The 16,955-nt window shown below is 48.2% G+C and overlaps 1 pseudogene; it reads left to right on the top strand.

Annotated features, from left to right (window-relative positions):
• The first annotated feature begins 530 nt into the window (after positions 1 to 530).
• LOC143941265 (large ribosomal subunit protein uL18 pseudogene) overlaps positions 531 to 16,955 on the top strand; it is a 62,212-nt pseudogene continuing 45,787 nt past the window's right edge.

Raw genomic sequence — 16,955 nt, 5'->3', positions numbered from 1 at the left:
GAGTTTTTCCACTTTTATGCAATAGAGTTTATTAGCGTTTTTCCACATTAGCATTTATCTCTGTTTATCAGCAGTTTTTGACATTAGAGCATTTTTACAGCTGAAAAACTCCTCTCAGAACCCATTAGTTTGTTTTTGTTTTTTTACAGTCAAAAAACACCCCAGCCAAAAACAGATGATAACAGCCTATGTGTACATGGACACATAGGATAACATGATGGGGAGTTTATTGACTGTAGAAAAAAACGTCTAAAGCCAAAAAACAGCGGCTGTAAAAATGTCCAAAAATGTCCAGTGTGCATGAGGCCTTATAATCAGCTAAAATGATCAATAAAGTCATACCGCTGACTCTGCCTACTGGTGTTGGCCCTGGAAATATACAGGCACCATCAAACGGGATGTCAATTAGCCACAGCTTGAGAAACCCCCTTGAAATTTCTGGTGGGCCTCTAGGGTTCCATGAGAACCTGGTTGAGAATGACTGACCTGCTTTTCCCAGTTCTCCAGCGCCCTTACGTGAGCGCTGTCACTCCCTGGTCCTAGCCTCGACGGGACAAAATCCGGGAAAATGGGGTTCGTAAAAGTTGTGAAGAACAAGGCTTATTTCAAGAGGTACCAGGTTAAGTTTCACAGAAAGGAGAGAGGGCAAAACTGACTACTATGCCCGCAAGAGACTGGTCATCCAGGACAAAAACAAGTACAACTCCCCAAAATACAGGATGATTGTGCGTATCACTAACAGAAACATCATCTGCCAGATTGCCTATGCCAGGATTGAAGGTGACATGATCGTCTGTGCTGCCTACGGCCATGAACTTCCCAAATTTGGTGTCAAGGCTGGGCTGACAAACTACGCTGCCGCAAAATGTATGGGTTTGCTGCTGGCTCGCAGGCTCCTGAACAAATTTGGCCTTGACAAAGTGTATGAAGGCCAGGTGGAAGTAACTGGAGATGAGTACAATGTGGAGAGCATCGGTGGTCAACCTGGTGCCTTCACCTGCTACCTGGATGCTGGTCTCACCAGGACCACCACTGGAAACAAAGGGAGCCGTTGATGGAGGCCTGTCCATTCCTCACAGCACCAAACGCTTCCCTGGCTATGACTCAGAGAGCAAAGAGTTCAATGCAGAAGTCCACCGCAAACACATCCTTGGCCAGAACGTGGCTGACTACATGCATCTTCTAAAAGAGGAAGATAAGGATGCATACAAGAAGCAGTTCTCCCGGTATATAAAGCATGGCATCAGGGGCGGACTGACCATTGGGCCACTTAGGCACTGCCCGAGGGCCCCATGCCACTAGGGGGCCCATTTAGGGCTGCCAACCTCAGTAAAACCAGGGACAGTATGTAAAAATTTGTGTTTTTTTACATCCGTCTCTGAAATGTCCCTTACCGACATCCTTTTGGTCTAAAAATCCAGAGATTATAGCTGCCCCACCTCTCCAGTACCTTCTCAGGCAATAGAAACATGTCTGTGTATACTGTGTGATTGTATACTGTGTGTGTGTGTTTGTGTATACTGTGTAGTCCCATAATCTCTGATTGCCTGGGAACCCTATACTCTCCTATTGCCCGGGAGCCCCATGAGTTGTCAGTCCGCCCCTGCATGGCATCACAGCTGACCAAATGGAAGGCATATACAAAAAGGCCCATGCTTTAATCAGGGAGAACCCACTACACGAAAAGAAGCCCAAGAGAGAAGTCAAAAAGAAGATGTGGAATCGTGCCAAATTGTCTCTGGCAAAAAAGAAAGACCGCATTGCTCAGAAAAAAAGGAGAAGATTGTCGAAAGCAGCTAAACTGGGCCTCCTGCAATTTTCTACAAGAATCTCATGAAATAAATCTATTGATGAGAATGACTGACCCATATTAAAGTGGTTGTAAACACTTACAACACACTTTGACCTACAGATAAGCCTAGATTAAGGCTTACCTGTAGGTCCAAGAAATATCTCCTAAACCTACACGGTTTAGGAGATATTTGCCCAAAGACAGGCACCGCTGTCTACGGCGCATGCACCATAGACAGCGGTGCGCAGGCGCACTGAGCGCGCCGCGGTCAACGACGATATGCTGCGAGTGGCGGCTCCCGTGCGCATGCGCAGGAGTGATGTCATCACGGCTTCGCCGAATGACAGCGGCTGAGCGGCGAGACCCCACCGAGAAGATGGATGTGCCAGACTACAGGGGACAGCGGTGACATCGCTGGCTCCTGTGTCAGGTAAGTGACACATAATGGACTATTATGCGATGCATAGTAGTCCATTATGCTTTACCTTTGCAGGGAATGAAAGAGGAAGTAAACCCATCAGGGTTTACTTCCTCTTTAAAGCCCAAGGGAAGGCGACCTAAGATTGGGGGACATCGCTGAATACCAATAATAGAAGATCTAGCACCTCGGTTTGTAACATCAGCAGATCCCTTGGTCTGAGGGGGGCAAACAATACCAGCTAGCCCTTACATGACAGGGACAAATGGCTATGGCCTAAAGAACATGCACAATGAAAATGTTGTAATAATGTAAAATGTTTGCGTGTTGTAATATATTACTCCACATATCCAGGTCGAACAATCCTTGGTTCTTTTCCAGAGAGAGAGAGAGATAGGCTTTTATTGAAAGATGTGGCTCAGAGCATACAATAAATAATGACAGATATCAGGGCATCCTAAGATATCACCCAGCTACAATATTGACCTACATAGACATAGAGAGAGAAAAATGTGGAAAAAAAATGTTTTAATTTAAATGGGAAAATACAGACTCTGGTCTCAGAGGGTCATAATTATTTCATACAGACATGCATAATATACGTTAAATGCTCTTATGTCAAAATGAATGTTCAGACGGCAGAGTCTCTTTACTATTGCAGTTGTCATTTATTTTCATGTTTTAAAAAAAAGAAAAAGATTAGCAGACAAAAATATTAAAAAAAATATTTGTTATCTTCTATTAAATATTATAATGAATGATAACATTAATAGTACTGTACAGCAGCATGAAGAAGGAGACTTTATCCTTTGTTATTTTTCACTCTCTACTGTGATGCTGGAATTGATGTCATGCTACACAATCCCCTCCAGCCACCAGGGGGAGAGCTATAACCAGGAAACCTATGGAATCCTACGCCGGACACTGAGAAGCAGGGGAGCTGTGGTTTGAGACATCAGCCATATAATAGGACCAATGGACCCTTTGCACTGCAGTTACCAGAGGACACTGAGGAGAAGTAGGAGTGGCGTGATGTGCTTTTACTGGATTGCATAAGAAACCTCTTTTCTCTTGGTGCCGTGGGAACCAAGAATAGCACATTTTCCTGTGTACTGACCAGACCGCTGAGAGGCCAGACCAGCAGGGATCAAGCTTGAGGTCTAGAACCAGATACACCTAGGGCAGAGCTGCACTGACCACTGCAATCCCATCTACACCACTGCTGTGGAGAGACCAGAGCATCCTTTCACCTACTTCTTCTCACCACTAATCACCGGAGGCATTCTGTGGAGACAGAGATGGTCAGAGGCTGCAGACATGGTACAAGAGACAGTCAGAGACTGCGGACATGATAAGTCATGAGACAATCAGAGACTGCAGACATGGTACAAGAGATGATTAGAGACTGCAGACATGGTACAAGAGATGGTAAGAGACTGCAGACATGGTACAAGAGATGGTAAGAGACTGCAGACATGGTACAAGAAATGGTCAGAGACTGCAGACATGGTACAGGAGATAGTATGAGACTGGGGACATGGTGCAAGAAATGGTCAGAGACTGCAGACATGGAACAAGAGATAATCAGAGACTGTGGACATGGTACAGGAGATAGTATGAGACTGCGGACATGGTACAAGACATGGCCAGAGACTGCAGACATGGTACAAGAAATGGTCAGAGGCTGCAGACATGGTACAAGAGATAATCAGAGACTGTGGACATGGTACAGGAGATAGCATGAGACTGCGGACATGATACAAGAGATGATCAGAGACTGCAGATATGGTACAAGAGATGATCATAGACTGCAGACATGGTACAAGAGATGATCATAGACTGCAGACATGGTACAAGAGATGATCATAGACTGCAGACATGGTACAAGAGATGATCATAGACTGCAGACATGGTACAAGAGATGATCAGAGACTGTGGACCTGGTACAAGAGATGATCATAGACTGCAGACATAGTACAAGAGATGATCAGAGACTGCAGACATGGTACAAGAGATGATCATAGACTGCAGACATGGTACAAGAGATGATCATAGACTGCAGACATGGTACAAGAGATGATCAGAGACTGTGGACATGGTACAAGAAATAGTCAGAGACTGTGGACATAGTACAAGAGATGATTAGAGACTGCCTGCTCTGGCGAGCCGCTCTCCCGTCTCGCCCTCCGGCCTCCAGTCACCTTGAACCCACCCCCTGCCTGAGCCCGGCCAGTTGTCCGAAAAACTTTTTTTTTTACGGGCAACTGGACAGCTTGTAAATCGCCCGAAATTTACAAACTGCCTTTAAATTTATGGGCAATTGGCAACCCTGTTACCAACCATATCAGATGACAATATATTAGGTTTGCCTTTACTAACTGGTTCAGTGCCTGTTTAGCATCACTTTTAGCGATTGTCTGTGATATTACATAGTTATACACTCAACCTTGTGTGTCGGAGAGGGCTGAAGTTCTTGAGGAGGTCGAGGCGGAGAACAGAGGACCTATCCTAACCAGCGGCTCCTACGGGGGTAGCGCCACAAATAATAATAAAAACGTTTCATGGTGGGGACAGAGCTCTATGGGCTAAGGAAGGTGCACCATGAAAATATTATAAGTATAATTTAAGGAGTATTTGAAATATTACTCATTCCACATATCCAGGACGAACAACCTTTGCTTCTTTTCCAGAGAGATTAGGATTTTATTGAAAGATGTGGCCCAGAATATACAAGAAATGATATCAGAGCATCCTAAGATATCATCCATCTGCAATATTGACCCACACAGACAGAGAGAGAAAAATATTTGTTTTTTAAGTGAAATAAAAAGATAAAAAAAAAGGGAAAATGTAAAACTATAGACTAAAACGATGGTCTCAAAGGGACATAATTAATACATATAATATGTAAAGGCATCTTTCTCTTCATGCCCTAAATAGAGAAAGAGGGGTAGGTGCCAGCATAAAATACAGCATCAAATGTCTCACACAGGTAAATAACATGCATAAAATATGTTGAAGCCTCATATGGTGAAATAAATGGTCAGGTGACAAGGTCTCTTTCATAAAGCTGCCATTCCTAATCATGTTTTTATTAAAAAACAATCAATGAGGAAAAAAATGTTTTAAAACTCTGGTCGGTCCTGGATCTTCTTCGTTGTATTTTTCATTTTAAGATGTGCTAAATATTCTCAATTGGTCAAAGGTCTGGACTGCAGGCAGGCCAGTTAAGCACCGGACTACATAGCCATGCTGTTGTCATAGATGCAGTATGTGGTTTAGCATTGTTCTGAAATTAGGGTTGCCACCTTTTCATCAAGCCAAACCCGAACACTTTAGCAGCAATTTATTTTTATTTTTTTGCATTGAACACTATAGGATTGTAAAAGACCTGGAGCACGTTTGGGTGCCCCAAGAAGAGTAGTATTGCAGCCCATGTAGCATCCCGTGAGGAACAGTGGGCGTGGCCAAATTGTGTTAATAATGGGAGAAGTTTAAGGAACGTAGTTAAATCAAACAAGGTCAGTCTGTCCCTCAGTACAGTCCCCCCCAGGTTAGTCTGTCCCACAGTACAGTCCCCCCAGGTCAGTCTGTGCCCCAGTACTCTCCCCCCAGGTCAGTCTTTCCCCCAGTACAGTCCCCCCAGATCAGTCTGTCCCCCAGTACAGTCCCCCCCAGGTCAGTCTGTCCAGAAGTACAGTCCCTCCAGGTCAGTCTGTCCCCCAGCACAGTCCCCCCAGGTCAGTCTGTCCCTCAGTACAGCCCCCCCAGGTCAGTCTGTCCCCCAGTAAAGTCCCCCCAGGTCAATCTGTCCAGAAGTACAGTCCTCCCAGGTCAACCTGTCCCCCAGTACAGTCCCCCCAGGTCAGTCTGTCACCCAGTACAGTCTCCCCCCAGGTCAGTCTGTCCCCCAGTACAGTCCCCCAGGTCAGTCTGTCCCCCAGTACAGTCCCCCCCAGTTCAGTCTGTCCGCCAGTACAGTCCACCCAGGTCAGTCTGTCCACCAGTACAGTCCCCACCAGGTCAGTCTGTCTCCAGTACAGCCCCCCCCCAGGTCAGTCTGTCCACCAGTACATACCCTCCAGGTCCATCTGTTCCCCAGTATAACACCTCAGTCCAGTCTGTACCCCAGTTAAAGCACCCTCCCACCAAAATGTCTAGATGGGAACATATGCTGCTCTAAATCCTGGCTATATCTTTCAGCCTTGATGGTAGCTTTCCAGAGGTGCAAGCTGCCCATTCCATATCTACGATGCCTCCCCCCCCCCCATATCATCAGAGATGCAGGCTTTTGAACTGATACGATAACAAACTGTAAGATCCCTCTCTTCTTTATTCTGGGGGATACCCATGATTGCCAAAAATAATGTCAAATTTTGATTTATCTGACCACAGAACATTTTTCCACTTTGCAACAGACCATTTTAAATAGGCTTTCTCCCAGAGAAGACTGTGGAGTTTCTGGATTAGTGATGGCCGAACGGTTCGCCCGGCGGTCGTTTCGCGGCGAATTTCCGACTTTCGCCGTCCGCGGGTTCGAACGCCTTTTTCCGTCGTTCGCCCCGGCGGACTTACGTGTTTAATGTATACAAGAACTTTAACCTTTCGTGACACGTTTATCATGTGTTACAGGACAACCAATTGAGACATGACAGCTCATGGACACTTGGACATTCCCCCTAACCTATAAATACACCCGATCCGGTGGCCATTTTACATTCTTTCTTCTGTCACTGTAGGGAAAGGATCCTGTGTGGAGTAGGGACAGAGAAAACGCTAGCTATTTGGTACACAAAAGTTCTTTTCAGGACTGGTATAGGTGTTAGGTCAGCAGCCTGAGTTTCTTTTGTCAGTTTAGATAAAGGGACAGAGCGCTGTATGCTGCTATTTTAGGGACAGCTCAGCCAGATTAGTCTTTCTTCATCATCATCATCATCATCATCATTAGCTGTTACTATCAGGTCCACAAAAGAGCTGTTCCAGCTAATCGTTCCAGCCTACTCTTTTTTGCCAATTTGTATAGGGACAGGCAGGAAGCAGTGTGTCAGGCAGTGAGGATAATTTTAAAGACTTGCTGTTACTATTAGTTCCACAAAGGTTCTTTTCAGGACTGGTATCAGTGGTACAGTAATAGGCTTGTACACGTATAATATTCTTTCTTCCAAATATAGAAAGAATATTATACTTGACTGCTGCCCTTCTGCTGCAGTCTGCTAATCATTCACAACTCACTTGTTCCACAAAAGTTCTTATAAGGACTGGTAACTTGGTCTGTCTAGGGTGCTACGGTACATAGGCTTGGGTGCGGTACAGTCTGCTGTTCTGTAAGGACCGCTATCGGTCCACAATAGATAGGGTTGCCGTGCACTACTGCTGACCGCTGCCCTATACTGCAGCAGTCCTTCAGCGGTATAGGGACTGACGCACAGTCTGCTAAACACTAATACACAACCTGCTTGGTCCACAAAAGTTCTTATAAGGACTGGTAACTTGGTATAGGGTGCTACGGTACATAGGCCTGAGTGCGTTACAGTCTGCTGTTCTGTAAGGACCGCTATCGGTCCACAATACATAGGGTTGACGTGCACTACTGCTGACCGCTGCCCTATACTGCAGCAGTCCTTCAGCGGTATAGGGACTGACGCACAGTCTGCTAAACACTAACACACAACCTGCTTGGTCCACAAAAGTTCTTATAAGGACTGGTAACTTGGTATAGGGTGCTACGGTACATAGGCCTGAGTGCGTTACAGTCTGCTGTTCTGTAAGGACCGCTATCGGTCCACAATACATAGGGTTGCCGTGCACTACTGCTGACCGCTGCCCTATACTGCAGCAGTCCTTCATTGGTATAGGGACTGACGTACAGTCTGCTAATCACTAACACACAACCTGCTTGGTCCACAAAAGTTCTTATAAGGACTGGTAACTTGGTATAGGGTGCTACGGTACATAGGCCTGAGTGCGTTACAGTCTGCTGTTCTGTAAGGACCGCTATCGGTCCACAATACATAGGGTTGCCGTGCACTACTGCTGACCGCTGCCCTATACTGCAGCAGTCCTTCAGCGGTATAGGGACTGACGCACAGTCTGCTAAACACTAACACACAACCTGCTTGGTCCACAAAAGTTCTTATAAGGACTGGTAACTTGGTATAGGGTGCTACGGTACATAGGCCTGAGTGCAGTACAGTCTGCTGTTCTGTAAGGACCGCTATCGGTCCACAATACATAGGGTTGCCGTGCACTACTGCTGACCGCTGCCCTATACTGCAGCAGTCCTTCAGCGGTATAGGGACTGACGCACAGTCTGCTAAACACTAACACACAACCTGCTTGGTCCAGAAAAGTTCTTATAAGGACTGGTAACTTGGTATAGGGTGCTACGGTACATAGGCCTGAGTGCAGTACAGTCTGCTGTTCTGTAAGGACCGCTATCGGTCCACAATACATAGGGTTGCCGTGCACTACTGCTGACCGCTGCCCTATACTGCAGCAGTCCTTCATTGGTATAGGGACTGACGTACAGTCTGCTAATCACTAACACACAACCTGCTTGGTCCACAAAAGTTCTTATAAGGACTGGTAACTTGGTATAGGGTGCTACGGTACATAGGCCTGAGTGCGTTACAGTCTGCTGTTCTGTAAGGACCGCTATCGGTCCACAATACATAGGGTTGCCGTGCACTACTGCTGACCGCTGCCCTATACTGCAGCAGTCCTTCATTGGTATAGGGACTGACGTACAGTCTGCTAATCACTAACACACAACCTGCTTGGTCCACAAAAGTTCTTATAAGGACTGGTAACTTGGTATAGGGTGCTACGGTACATAGGCCTGAGTGCGTTACAGTCTGCTGTTCTGTAAGGACCGCTATCGGTCCACAATACATAGGGTTGCCGTGCACTACTGCTGACCGCTGCCCTATACTGCAGCAGTCCTTCAGCGGTATAGGGACTGACGCACAGTCTGCTAAACACTAACACACAACCTGCTTGGTCCACAAAAGTTCTTATAAGGACTGGTAACTTGGTATAGGGTGCTACGGTACATAGGCCTGAGTGCAGTACAGTCTGCTGTTCTGTAAGGACCGCTATCGGTCCACAATACATAGGGTTGCCGTGCACTACTGCTGACCGCTGCCCTATACTGCAGCAGTCCTTCATTGGTATAGGGACTGACGTACAGTCTGCTAATCACTAACACACAACCTGCTTGGTCCACAAAAGTTTTTATAAGGACTGGTAACTTGGTATAGGGTGCTACGGTACATAGGCCTGAGTGCAGTACAGTCTGCTGTTCTGTAAGGACCGCTATCGGTCCACAATACATAGGGTTGACGTGCACTACTGCTGACCGCTGCCCTATACTGCAGCAGTCCTTCATTGGTATAGGGACTGACGTACAGTCTGCTAATCACTAACACACAACCTGCTTGGTCCACAAAAGTTCTTATAAGGACTGGTAACTTGGTATAGGGTGCTACGGTACATAGGCCTGAGTGCAGTACAGTCTGCTGTTCTGTAAGGACCGCTATCGGTCCACAATACATAGGGTTGCCGTGCACTACTGCTGACCGCTGCCCTATACTGCAGCAGTCCTTCATTGGTATAGGGACTGACGTACAGTCTGCTAATCACTAACACACAACCTGCTTGGTCCACAAAAGTTTTTATAAGGACTGGTAACTTGGTATAGGGTGCTACGGTACATAGGCCTGAGTGCAGTACAGTCTGCTGTTCTGTAAGGACCGCTATCGGTCCACAATACATAGGGTTGACGTGCACTACTGCTGACCGCTGCCCTATACTGCAGCAGTCCTTCAGCGGTATAGGGACTAAGAGTTTTGTCACAGGGTGATTTAAAAAATGACAGGCAGAGGAAGAGGCAGGCCCTTCCGCAGGGGTGGTAGGGGTAGGGCAGGAGCAACAGCCTTGAGCCAAAGTGGGAAGTTGCAGAAGGTGCGTTCAATTACTTTAAAGGACGCACCAGACTTGGTTGAGTGGCTCACTCAGCCTTATTCTTCTGCACCCTCCTCATCCTCTCGATCTGCACCCTCTTCTTCACTCTCTGCTATGTGCACCCCCAAAGACACTACCACCAACAACACCACCACCACCACATACCTTCCGCTTGAGTGCAAATGGGGGCCTTCATGCTCCAGTGTTTTAATAGGGACCCCCGTATAAAAAGCATGAGGGTCAAGGACCAGTACTGGGTGGCAACGTACTTAGATCCCCGGTACAAACACAAAATGGCGGAAATGTTACCGCCGTCGCAGAGGGCTGTCAGAATGCAGCACTTCCAGGCCTTGCTTCGAGAAATGCTGCATTCTGCTTTTGCGTGCGCTGGCAGAGGAGCAATTCCCACTCCCAGAGAAGGATTTGCGGGTACCAATCCAACAGCGCCTGCAAGAAGAGGCCGGTTTGAAGATGTGTTGGTGACTTCGGATATGAGGTCATTCTTTCAGCCGACCCATCGACAGGTGTCATCCGGATCCAGCATCAGGGAACGCCTAGACCGTCAGGTGTCCGACTACATTGGGTTAACGGCCGATGTGGACGCTCTGAGGAGTGATGAACCCCTAGACTACTGGGTGGGCAGGCTTGACCTCTGGCCAGAGCTTGCCCAATTTGCAATCGAACTGTTGGCTTGCCCCTCATCCAGTGTCCTGTCCGAAAGGACGTTCAGCGCAGCAGGGGGGATTGTGACCGATAAGCGTACTCGCCTAGCTCACGACAGTGTTAACTACCTCACATTTCTAAAAATGAATGAGGCATGGATCTCGGAGGAATTCAACACATGTGATCAGTAGACCATGTATATGTCTATAAACAATTTTTGGAATCAAGCACACAGACCTTCTTAATTCATTTGGCTCACTTCCCTGACCCAAAAAAGCACACCGTACTATATGCCCCTACCCTCCTCTTTGAAGAGGTTGAGCGGTGTCATATTTCTACTGGGGCTGCTTATTATGAGGGGTTCCCACCATCCCTGTGCTGTGCTGACTTCCTCCTGGGTGTTCTTATTATGAGGGGCTCCCACCATCCCTGTGCTGTGCTGACTTCCTCCTGGGGGTTCTTATTATGAGGGGCTCCCACCATCCCTGTGCTGTGCTGACTTCCTCCTGGGGGTTCTTATTATGAGGGGATCACACCATCCCTGTGCTGTGCTGACTTCCTCCTGGGGCTGCTTACGGTGCTGCTGTCAGCGCTGTATGTCACGGAGCTGCTGTCAGCGCTGTATGTCACGGAGCTGCTGTCAGCGCTGTATGTCACGGAGCTGCTGTCAGCGCTGTATGTCACGGAGCTGCTGTCAGCGCTGTATGTCACGGAGCTGCTGTCAGCGCTGTATGTCACGGAGCTGCTGTCAGCGCTGTATGTCACGGAGCTGCTGTCAGCGCTGTATGTCACGGAGCTGCTGTCAGCGCTGTATGTCACGGTGCTGCTGTCAGCGCTGTATGTCACGGAGCTGCTGTCAGCGCTGTATGTCACGGAGCTGCTGTCAGTGCTGTATGTCACGGAGCTGCTGTCAGCGCTGTATGTCACGGAGCTGCTGTCAGCGCTGTATGTCACGGAGCTGCTGTCAGCGCTGTATGTCACGGTGCTGCTGTCAGCGCTGTATGTCACGGAGCTGCTGTCAGCGCTGTATGTCACGGAGCTGCTGTCAGTGCTGTATGTCACGGAGCTGCTGTCAGCGCTGTATGTCACGGAGCTGCTGTCAGCGCTGTATGTCACGGAGCTGCTGTCAGCGCTGTATGTCACGGTGCTGCTGTCAGCGCTGTATGTCACGGAGCTGCTGTCAGCGCTGTATGTCACGGAGCTGCTGTCAGCGCTGTATGTCACGGAGCTGCTGTCAGCGCTGTATGTCACGGAGCTGCTGTCAGCGCTGTATGTCACGGAGCTGCTGTCAGCGCTGTATGTCACGGTGCTGATGTCAGTGCTCTGTATTACGGTGCTGCTGTCAGTGCTCTGTATCTCCTGCACCCTCTTGTTTGCCTACCCTGGTCCCTGACCTTCCCTCTCCTCCATTGCCTTCATTAGCTCCATAGTCCTGAATTGTCAGAACAATTTCCCAAATAAAAAAAAAATGCTTGTAGTTATCGATCCCAAATTCACCTCATACATGTATTATGCTATTGTCCAGGTGGTGGGACTACGTGCTACCCCCTAATAATTACCCCGTGGCCGCAAATTCGACCTAAAGGTTTGCGAAATTCGCCTCCCATTGAAGTCAATGGAGCCCGCGGCGAACGGTCGTTTTCGCGAACGTTTGTGCCCGTTCGCGTTTCGCGTTCGCGAAACGTCCCGTCGGAAGTTCGTCCATCACTATTCTGGATCATGTTTAGATATGGCTTCTTCTTTGCATGAGTCGGCTTTGCTTGCATTTTTTGGAAGGCAAAATGTGTTTACAGATAGAGATGGGAAGGCCTGGATAAAAAAAAAAAACACTGGGGAAAAAAATATTTTTTTACTGTTTTATTTCAAAACAGTTTTTGTTTTTTTCTGGAAGAAAAAAAAAGAAAAGTATGGAATATGTTATTTTACAATGATAACTAATATATCTATGACACGGTATTCAATCTATGTAACATGAAGGCCTCATTGAAAAATTTCTGAGACTTTATGTAAAGTCCTAAATATTGAATGTTCTAAAGACAAGCAAATCCTGCAAAAGATAATACTGTCCTTCTCAATGCTGTTCTCAAACTAGAGATATATGCATTTCTGGCATTAGGGAGTAGGGATGGCCGAACAGTTCGCCCGGCGGTCGTTTCGCGGCGAATTTCGGCTGTTCGCGGTCCGCCCGTTCGGCGGACTATTGGCGCCGTTCGCCCGGTGGACTTCCGTGTTTTTACTGTGTAAAAGAACTTTGACCTGATGACACATCCATCATGGGGTACAGGACAGCCAATTGAGACATTACATCACATGGACACTTGGACATTCCCCCTAACTTATAAATACACCCGATCCGGCGGCCAGTTTACATTCTTTCTTCTATCACTATAGGGAGAGGTTGCTGTGTGGAGCAGGGAGAGATAAATCGCTAGCTATTTGGTACACAAAAGTTCTTTTCAGGACTGGTATAGGTGTTAGGTGTATATAGGTTTGCTGTGCTACTGATTGTTGCAGCAGCCTGAGTGTCTTTTGTCAGTTTAGAGAAAGGGACAGGACGGTGTGTCTGCTGTAGGGACAGCCAGATTAGTCATCATCATTAGCTGTTACTATCAGGTCCACAAAAGTGCTATTCCAGTAACCAGTTATTGTTCCAGCAGCCTCTGTTTTGCCAGTTTATATAGGGACAGGCAGGAAGCAGTGTGTCAGGCAGTGAGGGTCAGTTTAAACAGTAGCTGTTACTATTAGTTCCACAAAGGTTCTTTTCAGGACTGGTATCAGTGGTATGGTAATAGGCTTGTACACGTATAATATTCTTTCTTCCAAATATAGAAAGAATATTATACTTGACTGCTGCCCTTCTGCTGCAGTCTGCTAATCATTCACAACTCACTTGTTCCACAAAGCTCTTTATCAGGACTGGTAACTTGGTCTGTCTAGGGTGCTACAGTACATAGGGTTGAGTGAGGTACAGTCTGCTATTCTATAAGGACTGGTATCGGTCCACAATACATAGGGTTGAGGTGCACTACTGCTGACCGCTGCCCTATACTGCAGCAGTCCTTCATCAGTATAGGGACTGAGAGCTTTTTCACAGGGTCATTTAAAAAATGGCAGGCAGAGGAAGAGGCAGGCCCTTCCGCAGGGGTGGTAGGGGTAGGGCAGGAGCAACAGGCTTGAGCCAAAGTGGGAAGTTGCAGAAGGTGCGTTCAATTACTTTAAAGGACGCACCAGACTTGGTTGAATGGCTCACTCAGCCTAAAGCCGCGTACACACGGGCGGACTGTCTGTCCAACTTAGTCCGCTGAAACACATTTCAGCGGACAGTCCGCTCGTGTGTGGGCTTCAGCGGACTTTTTCAGCGGACAGTCTGGCGGACTAAGTATTTCGGAATTTCCGTAATATTGTCCGTCCAACTTTGGTTTCAGCGGACAGTCCGCTCGTGAGTAGGCAAGTTGGACGGACTAAGTATGGCGCATGCTCAGAAAGGATTTACACGGCCGAAGGTTGCATTGCAGTGTATTGGACGTCGTATTTCTAGTCCCGTCGTACGTGCTGTGCACGTCAGCGCGCAAGCTTTCAACGGACTGTCTGTTCATCGTGTGTGGTCAAGTCCGTTCATTCAAAAGTAGGACGGACTGTCCGTCGGATTGTCTGACGGACTTAGTTGGCCAGACAGTCCGCCCGTGTGTACGCGGCTTTACTCTTCTGCACCCTCCTCATCCTCTCGATCTGCACCCTCTTCTTCACTCTCTGCTATGTGCACCCCCAAAGACACTACCACCAACAACACCACCACCACCACCACCACATACCTTCCGCTTGAGTCACAGGAATTATTTTCCGATCCATATCAAGAGGACATTTCTGATGCGCAGCCACTCTTGGTATTGGATCAGGAAGAGGAGGTAGCAACAACCGCTACTCAGCAGTCTGACGACAGTACCCAGATCAGCCCAAGGAGGAGGTTGGTCCCCGGTGTTGCTGCCTACTCCGATATCTCTACTTATAGCGGTGGGGAAGGTGACGTTGATGATGATGTGTCTAGTGATGTCACATGAGTGCCCACAAGAGAGGAAGAGGAGGGGAGTTCAGAGGGAGATATGGACTAGCAGATAGGGAGGAGAAGCAGGAATAACTTACATTGCACAGGAGGGACAAAGCAGACAGCAAATGTATCAGGAGCGAGTCATCGACCATGTACAGTCACCAGGGCAGGACTTACCATTGGGCTTGACTGGGCTGAAGCCCATGGGCCCCACCCAATAAGGAGCCCCGCCAAGATACATAGCCGAGTGTACCCGGCTCAGCTCCGCTCACAGTTATGCCCAGTCCCGCCCTATAATGGACATAACACAGGGACTGGGCGTAACTGTGAGCCGAGCCGAGTACACTCGACTACTCTCGGCTCCGCTCGGGATTGTGAGAGGGCCCGGGGGCTGCCGAGATATACAGGACTCTGTATCTCGGCAGCGCCATTTTTTAACTTCAAGACTGCAATGACAAGCCTGCAAATTAAACTGACAAGGCTGCAATGACACTGGACAAGGCTGTAGATGGATGGGCAAGGCTGCAGATGGACACTGATAAGGCTGCATTGATGGGCATTTAAATGTAAGTTTTTCCTTAAAATTCCCTCCTAAAAGTTTTTTCCTTAAAATTCCCTCCTAAACTTGGGGTGCGTGTTATATGCCAGCACGTGTTATACGCCGATAAATACGGTAATGTATAGAAGGTAGGGCCCGAAAGTGACTCAAGCCCAGGGGCCCCCACCACCCTAAGTCCTGCCCTGACAGTCACATCTTGCGCTCCCAGGACACCGGCACATGGCTCCGCAGTGTGGGCTTTTTTTAACGTGTCCGCTGCTGACAATAGCGTTGCCATCTGCAATCTTTGCAGTCAACGCATTAGTCGCGGTAAGCCCAACACTCACCTAGGGACGACCGCCTTAAGAAGGCACATGGGCAGCCATCACCGAGCTGAGTGGGAGCAACGGAACACACAAAGCCACACTGCAGGCTCTCACCGTCCAGCCTTGTCTTCTACTTCTCCTTCTCCTCTCTCCTCACAATTGTCCTCCACTCCACCTTCCATCACGCCAAGCTCACGTTTTTCTGCAAAAAGGCAGGCTTCCGTGGGCCTAATGTTCGAGCGTAAAAAAAGGATGACGCCGGATAACCCTCTTGCCCAACGGTTGACGGCTGGCTTGTCAGAACTCATAGCCTGCCAACTACTGCCATATAAACTGGTGGACTCGGAGGCCTTTCGCAAATTTGTGGCCATTGGAACACCACACTGGAAGGTCCCAGGAAGGAAGTATTTCTCAGAGAAGGGCATCCCAGAGCTATATGGCCATGTTCAGTGGCAAGTGAATGTATCTCTGGCACACAGTGTCGGTGCCAAGATACATCTGACCACAGACACGTGGTCTAGCAAACACGGGCAGGGAAGGTATATCACTTTTACTGCCCACTGGGTGAACCTTCTGATGGCCGTCAAGCATGTAACCCGTGGCACCCGTGTAGATTTGGTTTTACCGCCACGGATTGCATGCAGGCCTGACTCTTCTTCTCCTCCTCCTCCTACTCCATCCTCCTCCCTCTCCTCCTCAGCTGACTCCTCCTTTTCCGCTGCTAGCGTCTCTTCCGCTGCACCGCCCAAGCTCCCCAGAACCTATTCCACATGCCAGGTGAGACGTTGCCATGCCGCGCTGTGTCTGTTGTGCCTGGAAGCCAAGAGGCACACTGGCCCGGCACTCCTTTCAGCTTTGCGTTCACAAGCAGATCAGTGGCTAACACCGCTCAATTTGACAGTTGGTAAAGTGGTGTGTGACAATGATGCCAATCTGCTTAGCGCATTGAAACAGGGCAAAATCACGCACGTGCCATGCATGGCACACGTCTAAAACTTGGTCGTGCAGCGATTCGTTGTCAAATACCCTGGGGTCCAGGACATCTTGCGGCAGGCAAGGAAAATCTCTGCTCATTTCAGAAGATCTTACACGGCCATGGCTCACCTTGCTGACATTCAGCGGCGACACAATCTGCCGGTCAGACGTCTTATTTGCGATTGCCCGACGCGATGGAACTCAACCTTCTATATGCTTGATAGGCTGCTCCAGCA

The sequence above is a fragment of the Lithobates pipiens genome, unplaced genomic scaffold (assembly GCF_037356315.1).
Source record: "Lithobates pipiens isolate NorthernLeopardFrog02 unplaced genomic scaffold, aLitPip1_a1.2 Scaffold_3, whole genome shotgun sequence".
Lineage (NCBI taxonomy): Eukaryota > Metazoa > Chordata > Amphibia > Anura > Ranidae > Lithobates > Lithobates pipiens.
The sequence above is the reverse complement of the archived record's forward strand: the minus strand, read 5'-3'. Positions and strand labels throughout refer to the sequence as shown.